General features: G+C 38.4%; 1 non-coding gene across 1 annotated transcript; it reads right to left on the bottom strand.

Annotated features, from left to right (window-relative positions):
- Positions 1–7,237: 7,237 nt before the first annotated feature.
- On the bottom strand, positions 7,238–7,344 carry LOC121213221 (small nucleolar RNA R71). Its single transcript, XR_005908597.1, has one exon. It is a non-coding gene; the product is annotated as a small nucleolar RNA R71 (small nucleolar RNA).
- Between the last annotated feature and the right edge of the window lie 3,384 nt (positions 7,345–10,728).

The raw sequence follows: 10,728 nt of genomic DNA, 5'->3' as shown, positions 1-10,728 counted from the left end.
AAGTATAGGGCTGAGGAATTCAGAGCGAAAGTTGATGATGACGCTGAAAGAGCCGAGTTCTGGCTCGAGAACACTACGATGGTGCTAGATGATTTGTCATGCACACCCGAGGAATGTTTAAAGTGTGCTATGTCCCTTTTGAAGGATACTGCAAACAATTGGTGGAAAACCGTATCCTCGGTAGTGCCGAAGGAAAATATTACTTGGGATTTCTTCCAAGCAGAGTTTAGGAAGAAATACATTAGCCAACAGTTTTTGGACTCGAAGCGAAAGGAGTTCCTGGAACTCAAACAAGGCAACAAGACTGTAGCAGAATACGAGAGAGAGTTCGTACGACTAAGTCAGTAGCAACTGAATGGGTCCAAACTGAATCAGAAATGTGTAAACGCTTCGAGGAAGGTCTAAATGAGGACATCAAGTTGTTAATTGGGATCTTGGAAATACGAGAGTTTGCCACACTGGCTGATCGAGCCAAAAAGGCCGAGGAACTTAATAATGGAAGAAAACAAGCTAAGAGAGAGGCTCGAGTTGCGATCAAGAGGTCTAGCGGTAAAACACTCTCGTTCTCCTTGAAGAAAGCTAGGAGCCTACATGAATGCTCCACTTCATCAGTGGGATATTCGGGTAGATTGAAAAGCTCTAAGCGATGGAGTCAAAAGTCTTCATCCCCGATGGTGACTAGTGTGGGGAGTGTAGATGATCAAAAACTGAAGTGTAAGAGCTGCAATAAATTTCACTTCGGAGAGTGCCGAATGAAAAGTGGCGCATGTTTCAGATTTGGTTCTCTTGATCATTTTCTTAGAGACTGCCCGGAACGAGCTGAAAAAGATGAGGAGTTAGCTCAGAAGTTGAGTGCTCCCATTCCACGAGGTAGACCTTCGAGATACCTTGAGAGTGCTAGTAGCAGTCGAGTTGAGATGAGAGATGCTGCCAAATCAGAAGTTCGAGCCCTGGCAAGAACGTATGTGATACGTGCTCGAGAGGAAGCCTCTGCTCTTGATGTTATTACGGGTACTTTCTCATTTTTTAATACAAGTGTTGTTGCTTTAATTGACCCGGGGTCAACGCATTCATATATCTACGTGAGATTGGTGTCTACTATGAACATACTTGTGGAACCTACGAAATTCATTATTAGAGTGTCGAACCCACTAGGCAAGTTAGTTCTAGTTGATAAAGTCTATAAGAATTGTCCTTTGACGATTCAAGGTTGTTGTTTCCCGGCTAACCTTATGTTATTACCATTTGATGAATTTGATGTAATACTTGGTATGGATTGGCTAGCCCTTCATGATGTAACAGTGAATTGTGGCAGTAAGTACATTAAGTTGAAATGCTCGGATGGTAAGATTCTACGGGTCGAATCAAGAGAATTGGGTTCGCTGCCGACTGTAATCACGATATGGTTGCCCAGAGATATATAAGGAAAGGATATGAAGCTTACCTTGCATTTGTACTAAACACTAAGGAAACAGAGTTAAAGATTGAGTCCATGCTGATAGTATGTGAATACCCAGATGTGTTTCTGGAAGAATTACCCGGATTACCTCCTAAAAGGGAGATAGAGTTTGGTATTGAGTTGGTGCCAGGGATGACTCCCATTTCTATTGCCCTGTACAGAATGGCACCTACTGAGCTAAAAGAGTTAAAAGCACAGTTGCCAGAGTTGACGGATAAAGGATTCGCAAGGCCAAGTTTTTCACCTTGGGGTGCCCCTGTGTTGTTCGTAAAGAAGAAAGATGGTTCGATGAGGCTATGTATCGATTATCGGCAACTGAACAAGGTGACTGTTAAGAATAAGTATCTTTTGCCAAGGATTAATGATTTTTTTGACCAGTTGAGAGGAGCCACCATATTCTCCAAGATAGACTTGAGGTTTGGTTATTATCAACTGCGAGTTAAAGACTCGGATGTACCCAAGACAACTTTTAGAACGAGATATGGCCATTATGAATTTCTTGTCATGCCGTTTTGGCTAACGAATGCACTGGCTATGTCCATGGATCTAATGAATAGGATCTTTCGACCATATTTGGATAAGTTTGTTGTTGTGTTTATTGACGACATTTTGATCTACTCTAAAGATGAAACAGAGCATGCGAAACACCTGCGAATTGTGTTGTAGACCTTGCGGGAAAAGCAATTGTATGCTAAGTTTAGCAAGAGTGAGTTTTGGCTCTGGGAAGTCAGATTTTTGGGTCATATAATTTTGGGTGAAGGCATCCTAGTTGATCCAAGCAAGATTTCTGCAATTGTTGAATGGAAATCACCTAAGAATGTAACCGAGGTTAGAATATTTTTGGGCTTAGCCGGTTACTATCGAAGGTTTGTAAAAGGATTTTCCATAATAGCGACTCCGATGACGAAGTTGTTACAGAAAGACGTTAAGTTTGAATGGACAGAGAAGTGTCAGCAAAGTTTTGCAAAGTTAAATACATTGCTGACCAAAGCTCCTGTTTTAGTGCTACCTGAACCGGGAAAAGAATTTGTGGTCTATAGTGATGCATCCTTAAATGGATTGGGGTGTGTGCTTATGCAAGATGGCAAGGTGATAGCCTATGCTTCACGGCAATTGAAGCCTCATGAGAAGAATTATCCCACCCACGACCTAGAGCTTGCTCCTATTGTTTTCGCCTTAAAAATTTGGAGGCATTATTTGTATTGCGAGACTTTCCATATATTCACAGACCACAAGAGTTTGAAATACTTGATGATTTAGAAAGAATTAAATTTGAGATAATGGAGATGGTTAGAATTAATTAAGGATTACGATCTGGTTATCGACTATCACGCGGGAAAGGCGAATGTGGCCGTCGATGCATTGAGTAGAAAATCTCTATATGCTTTAAGAACCATGGATACTTGTTTGACCTTGCTTGATGATGGTTCAGTTTTGGCTGAGCTGGAGGTTAGGCCAACATTTCTGCAGGAAATTCATGATGCTCAGTTAAACGATGATGACTTGCAATCAAAAAGGGCTCAATGTGAGTCTGGTGCTGAGTCATATTTTTGAGTTAGTCCTAAGGGATGTTTAATGTTTAGAGATAGGGTTTGTGTACCCAAAGATAATGAAATTATTCAGAAGATTTTGCAAGAAGCACATAATAGTCGTTTATTAGTTCACCCGGGAAGTACCAAGATGTACAACGATTTAAAGAAGATGTACTGGTGGAGCGGCATGAAAAGAGATGTTTCTGAATTTGTATCAAAATGCCTGGTATGTCAGCAAGTTAAAGCTGAACATCAAGTGCCTTCAGGTTTATTACAACCTGTAATGGTCCCCAAATGGAAGTGGGACAGAATTACCATGGACTTTGTGAGAGGACTACCTATGACTCCAAAAAAGAAAGATGTTTAATGTTTAATGTTTAGAGATAGGGTTTGTGTACCCAAAGATAATGAACTGATTCGGAAGATTTTGCAAGAAGCATATAATAGTCGTTTGTTAGTTCACCCAGGAAGTACCAAGATGTACAACAATTTAAAGAAGATGTACTGGGGGAGCGACATGAAAAGAGATGTTTCTAAATTTGTATCGAAATGCCTGGTATATTAGCAAGTTAAAGCTGAATATCAAGTTCCTTCAAGTTTGTTACAACCTGTAATGGTCCCCGAATGGAAGTGGGACGGAATTACCATGGATTTTGTGACAAGACTACCTATGACTCCGAAAAAGAAAGATGTCATATGGGTTATAGTGGATAAATTGACAAAATCAGCTCATTTCATTCCGATAAAGATGGATTATTCCCTTGATAGATTGGCTAATTTGTACATTTCTGAAATAGTAAGATTACACGGAGTACCACTATCAATTATCTCAGACAGAGACCCGAGGTTCACTTCGAGGTTCTGGAAGAAGTTACAAGATGCCTTAGGTACAAAGTTAAGTTTTAGCACAACTTTTCGCTCTCAGACCGATGGTCAGTCTGAGCGGATGATTCAGATTCTCGAGGACATGTTGTGTTGTTGCATCCTTAAATTTCAGGGTACTTGGGAAAAATACCTGCCATTAGTAGAGTTTGCCTACAACAATAGTTTCCAAACAAGTTTGAAGATGGCGCCTTATGAAGCCTTGTATGGTAGGAAGTGCCAAACTCCATTGTGCTGGACAGAACTTAAGGAAAATCAGATTCACGGAGTTGATCTGATTAAAGAAACTGAAGAAAGAGTTAAAGTGATACGGGATTGTTTAAAAGCGGCATCAGATAGGCAAAAGTCTTATGCTGACCTGAAAAGAAAGGAAATTAAGTTTCAAGTTGGAGATAGAGTATTCTTGAAAGTATCTCCATGGAAAAAGGTATTGAGATTTGGTTGGAAAGGTAAATTGAGTCCACGATTTATCGGACCGTACGAGATCATCGAAAGAGTTGGGCCGTTAGCTTATCGTTTGACGTTGCCATCTGAACTGGAAAAGATTCACGATGTGTTCCATGTATCCATGTTAAGGAGATACAGATCAGACCCCTCACATGTAATTTCACTTACTGAGATCGAAATTCGACCGGACATGACCTATGGAAAGGAACCGGTTAAGATATTGGCCCGCGAAGTTAAATAGTTGAGAAATAAAGATGTGGCTCTCATAAAAAATTTATGGCATCGACATGGTGTTGAAGAAGCTACATGGGAGCCGTAAGAAACCATGAAAAGCCAATATCCGAATCTGTTTTCTGGTAAGACTTTCGAGGACGAAAGTCCCTAAGGGGGGAGAAATGTAACATCCTGAAATAGGGCCTAGTCGGAATAGTGGTTTTGAGACCACAAATTTGACATCAAAATATTTATTTTATGGTTATTATAAGGCCTAGAATATGAGTATATGCATTTGCTAAAGTTTCATGAAGAAATTCTAAGTACAAGATGTCCAATTGGAAATTAGGGACTAAATTGAATAAATTGCAAAACTTGGATTCTAGAAGCAATTTGTATGAAATAGCTATAGATTATGAATTAGAAGGTTTTGGAGATCAATTTGCCAAAATTCTAAATTTTTTGACAAAAATGGGCTTGCATGGATGAAATTTTAAAGAAAGGGCATGAGGGCATTTTGGTCATTAGACATTTTAATAAAATAAAATGGGAAAAAATGAACCAAAATAGCTCATTTTCTTCTTCATCCACTCGAAATTTCAAGGGTCACTGATAAACCATAAATTATACATATTTTTACCCCATGTTTAATGCATTTTATAGATGATTTCTCATTAGAATTGGTGAATTAGATACTCTTAATGCTTTAATTTCATGTTTTGTACTCAGGATAGCACCAAGAGTCAAAAGGAGCCAAAAACGAGCTAAAAAGGGACAAAACGAACCAAATCAAGAAGATGGCACGGCCTAAGCTTTGCCACACGGGCATCTCACACGCCCGTGTCTTTCGGGGATGTCGACCAAGGCTTTCACGATTCACACGGCTTGGCCATTGACCCACAAAGCTGTGTGCAATTTAACGGATCGAACACGGCCTGGCAATCACGTCACACGACTGTGTCTCACGGGCGTGTCCCTGCTGAGCCTAAGTTAAGCCCAATTCGAAAAAGGCCACTTTGGAGGGTTTCTAGGCATTCCATATAAATACGCATTAAAAGAGGAGAAAAAAGGGACGGAGAAGAGGGGTAAGGAATTACCCTAAGGAAGCCAATTGATCCATCTCAGAAGTCGAATTCATCATCAAGACTGAAGATCTCTCCTCAATTTTCCTTCAGGAGTTTTGGGTTTTCTTTATGTTTTGTATTCTTTATTCTTCTGAGATGTTTTCTTATTTAGTTATGAACTAAATCCCTTAAATACCTAAGAGGAATGAAACGTAAGATGAATCTTGTTATTATTTTCTGAATCGTATGATAAATATTTAACTTGTTCTTAATTATGTGTTTTTAATTCTTGTTTTCATATCCCAGGATACTAATTCAAGACAAGCTCTTATTCAGAGGAGGAATAGACCCTATCTAAGAGTACATTTGCTATAATTAAGCGGAGTTGATTGCGCGCCTAGAAATAGGGTGACAAGATTTTGCCAGATTAGGGTGAAACCTAATAAGAGGATCCATAGATCGAGTTAATGCAACCCTAGAATGTTAATTAGAGAAAAGTCTCGGTTATTCAATCTAGGGATTAGACGTTATTAGTCTTGAATAAGGATAATAACATAACTTAGGGATCTCTACGGAACAAGTTGAATGAATAAATTGTCTGATTTGGAGCCAGAATAACAAGTAAAGTCTAGGTGGATTTTTCCTTAGGTATTGTCTCAAGTCAATCGATTTTGCCAAAAGCAATTCCCCAATTCTTTTCTCTGTGCGTTCTTAGTTTAAATAATTAGTTAATTAAAACAAACCCCTTTTACTCTTAGGCTAGATAATAGAAAGATAGTTATTACTGGTACTTTTGGTTCCCTTGGGTACGATATCCCGGTCTTGCCGTTACTATACTATTGTTCAATAGGTGCACTTGCCTTTTCGTCGTGATTCTGATCTTCATTATAAATATTTATCACTTGTTACGAATCACGCGATCAAGTTTTTGGCGCCGTTGCCGAGGAACTGAAATATTAGGAACACTAAATTTTTATTACTTTAGCCATTTATTTTTCTTGCAATTTTATTTTATTTTATTATTTATTAATTTACTTTTTCTCTCTTTTGGCAGGTTTTTATAGTCTATGACTAAAAGAAACCCGTCAGGACCACTACTTCTGGACGAAGAAATCGATCGCACAGTCCGTAGAAATCAAAGAGAAATAAGGCGTAGATTATGATACACGGAGAACGAACGAGAAGACGATACTCAAACCCTAACCGAAGAGATGGCTGAAAATCCAGGCGATCAGCTGCCTCTTGCAATTGTAGCTAATCCAAATCCTGCTCCACGTACTATGTATGACTATGCTAAACCTTCTTTAACAGGAACTGAGTCTAGTATAGTTAGACCTGCTATAGCTGCGAATAATTTTGAATTAAAACCTAACACTATTCAGATGATACAACAGTTTGTTCAGTTTGATGGCTTGCAGGATGAAGATTCCAACACTCACTTAGCAAATTTCCTGGAATTTTGCGATACATTCGAAATCAATGGCATTTCTGATGATGCCATTCGTCTTCGGTTATTTCCCTTTTCACTAAGAAAGAAAGCTAAACAGTGGTTGAACTCGTTACCACGAGGGTCTATCACTACTTGGGAACAAATGACCGAGAAATTCTTACTAAAATATTTTTCGCCGGCTAAAATGGCTAAATTACGTAATGATATCTCTTCTTTTGTGCAGATGGATTTAGAAACACATTACGATGCATGGGAAAGATACAAGGAGTTACTGAGAAGGTGCCCTCACCATGGGTTGCCGCTTTGGCTTCAAGTACAAACATTCCAAAATGGTCTGAATCCCTCGACTCGGTAAATGGTTGATGCAGCTGCTGGCGGAACCATCAAAAACAAAACACCAAAAGATGCCTACGAATTCATAGAGGAGATGTCACTGAACAACTATCAGTGGCAAGTCATGAGGACTAAGCCAACAAAAACAGCTGGTGTTTATAACATCGATTCAGTCACCATGCTCTCTAATCAGGTAGATCTTCTTAATAAAAAGATTGATAGTTTTCTTGGTTTTATGCAGGTACATCCAATAATGAGGTGTGACTCAAACGGAGGAGGTGTTCATACAGAATATCAATCCTTCAATCCCATAACCGAAGAGGAACAAGTCAACTATATAGGTAACAATAACTTTAGACCTCAAAATAACCCATACAATAATACCTATAATGCAAGTTGGAGGAACCACCCAAATTTTTCCTGGCAAGGTCAAGGGAATCAAAAGCCAAAAAATCCTCAGGGTTTTCAACAGCCACCTTATCAACAAGAGAAGAAGCTGAACCTTGAAGAGATGCTCTCTAAATTTATCTCGGTGTTAGAAACCAGTTTTCAAAATACTAAGACTGCACTTAAGAATCAACAAGCATCGATCCAAGGGCTTGAAACTCAGATAAGCTAGTTTTCCAAACTAATCTCGGAAAGACCACCAGGAAATTTACTTAGTAATACCAAATCAAGAGAGCATGTCAAAGCAGTTACATTAAGGAGTGGGAAAGTGTTAGCGGAATCTGACAAAAAGTTAGCAGAAGAAGCCACGAAAGACGAAAGGAGGGAAGAAAAACCTGAAAATAGTGACAAACTAAAGCCGGAGGAATATACACCATTGGTTCCATATCCAGCAAAATTAAAAAGAGATCGCATTGATGCACAATTCGGTAAGTTTCTTAAACTTTTTAAACAATTACATATCAACTTACCTTTTGTTGAAGCTATCTTGCAGATGCCAACATACGCAAAAGTTTTGAAGGAGCTCGTAACAAATAAAATAAATTCGAAGACTTATCTATAGTAGAACTCAACGAGGAATGCTCCGCCATACTCCAAAATAAGATGCCAACCAAACTAAAAGACCCAGGAAGTTTTACTATCCCTTGCTTAATTGGTAATCTGAATATTGAAAAAGCACTAGCTGATTTAGGCGCTAGTATTAATTTGATGCCATATAGAATGTTCAAACAACTTGGTCTTGGGGAACCTAAACCCACTAGGATAAGTATTCAATTAGTCAATAGATCTGTTAAATATCCTAGGGGTATTATAAAAGATGTAGTCACAAAAGTAGATAAATTTATATTCCCTATTGATTTTGTTGTGCTTGACATGGATGAAGATGTGGAAGCACCTTTAATTTTGGGGCACCCATTCCTAGCCACTGCTAGAGTTGTGATTGACGTGGGTGACGATAAATTGGTACTTAGAGTAGGTGACGAGGAGATGATCTTAAAATTTATGATACCATGAGATTCTCTAGGGAACAGGATGATTCATGTTATTTCATTGACTCTATTGATCATATTACTCAAGACTCTTTTCAGGAAATTGTACAAGAGGAAACGACAGAACCATATCTAGCACAAGACGAGGACATAGGTGAGGAACCTAATGACCATCCGTCAAGACAAGTAGAATATGAGGGTATTAAGATAAATGATGAACTTAAGCAAAAACCTTCTATTGAGGAGCCTCTTAAACTGGAACTTAAACAATTACCGAACCATTTAGAATACGTATTCCTTGGAAATAATTCTACATTACCAGTTATTATTGCTTCTAATTTGCAACCTAAAGAGAAATAGGAATTAATCCAAGTATTAAAAGAACATAAGAAGGTCATAGCATGGAAAATTTCTGACATCAAAGGAATCAGTCCTTCTTTTTGCACCCACAAAATTTTGATGGAAGATGAATACAAACCGTGTGTGCAAGCTCAAAGACGTCTGAACCCCAACATGATGAAAGTTGTAAAAGCCGAGGTAATTAAACTTCTAGATGCTGGAATTATTTATCCTATTTCTGACAGTTCTTGGGTAAGTCCAGTACAGGTTATCCCCAAGAAAGGAGGCATGACGGTTGTAACCAACGAGAAGAATGAATTAATCCCAGCAAGAACGGTTACAGGGTGGAGAGTTTGCATAGACTACAGGAAACTGAATGACGCCACAAGAAAAGATCATTTCCCCTTGCCATTTATTGACCAAATGTTAGAAAGATTATCCGGACACATGTAGTACTGCTTCCTGGATGGACTCTCTGGTTACTTCCAAATCCCAATAGCTCCTGAAGATCAAGAAAAGATGACATTCACATGCCCATATAGTACGTTCACTTATCGTAGAATGCCTTTTGGATTATGTAATGCCCCTGTTACTTTTTAGCGCTGTATGATAGCTATATTCGACGAACTCGTGGAAGATATCATGGAAGTCTTCATGGATGATTTCTCAGTATTCGGTAACTCTTTTCATCTATGCCTTAAAAATTTAAAACGAGTTTTAATAAGATATGAAGAAACAAACCTTGTGCTTAACTAGGAGAAATGTCACTTCATGGTTCAAGAAGGTATTGTACTAGGGCATAAAATTTCTAGTAAAGGGATTGAGGTGGATAAATCTAAAGTAGAAACAATCAAGAAATTACCACCTCCTAGTTCAGTTAAGGCTATTAGAAGCTTTTTGGGACATGCTGGTTTTTATAGCAGATTCATTAAGGATTTTTCTAAAATAGTTAAGCCTTTAACTAAATTGCTAGAAAAAGATATACCTTTTAACTTCGATCAGGAATGTTTAGAAGCATTTAATACTTTAAAGGATAAATTAATTAATGCTCCAATTATAATTGCACCTGATTGGAACCTGCCATTTGAACTAATGTGTGATGCGAGTGATTTTGTAGTAGGTGCAGTACTGCGACAGTGAAGCGATAAGGATTTTCAAACTATCTATTGTGCCAGCAAAACCTTAACGGCTGTACAAGAAAACTATACTACTACGGAAAAGGAGTTGCTAGCTGTGGTTTTTTCTTTTGATAAATTTCGATCATATCTCATATTGTCTAAAGTTGTTGTTTACACTGACCATTCCGCCATTCGCTATCTTTTAACTAAAATTGATGCAAAACCTCGAATCATCAGATGGATTCTCCTTTTGCAGGAATTCGACTTGGAAATTCAGGACAGGAAAGGAGCTGAAAATCTCGCAACTGGTCATCTGTCCAGGCTCGAGAAATCCAATACCAGAGAACTTAATGATGTGGAAATAAATGATTTATTCCCCGAAGAAAAATCCTTCACTATATCTGACTCCGAGGTACCTTGGTTTGCAGACATTGTGAATTTTTTAGCTGCTAACA

Source organism: Gossypium hirsutum, chromosome A13, assembly GCF_007990345.1.
Source record: "Gossypium hirsutum isolate 1008001.06 chromosome A13, Gossypium_hirsutum_v2.1, whole genome shotgun sequence".
Lineage (NCBI taxonomy): Eukaryota > Viridiplantae > Streptophyta > Magnoliopsida > Malvales > Malvaceae > Gossypium > Gossypium hirsutum.
This window is presented reverse-complemented; position numbering and strand designations above follow the sequence as displayed.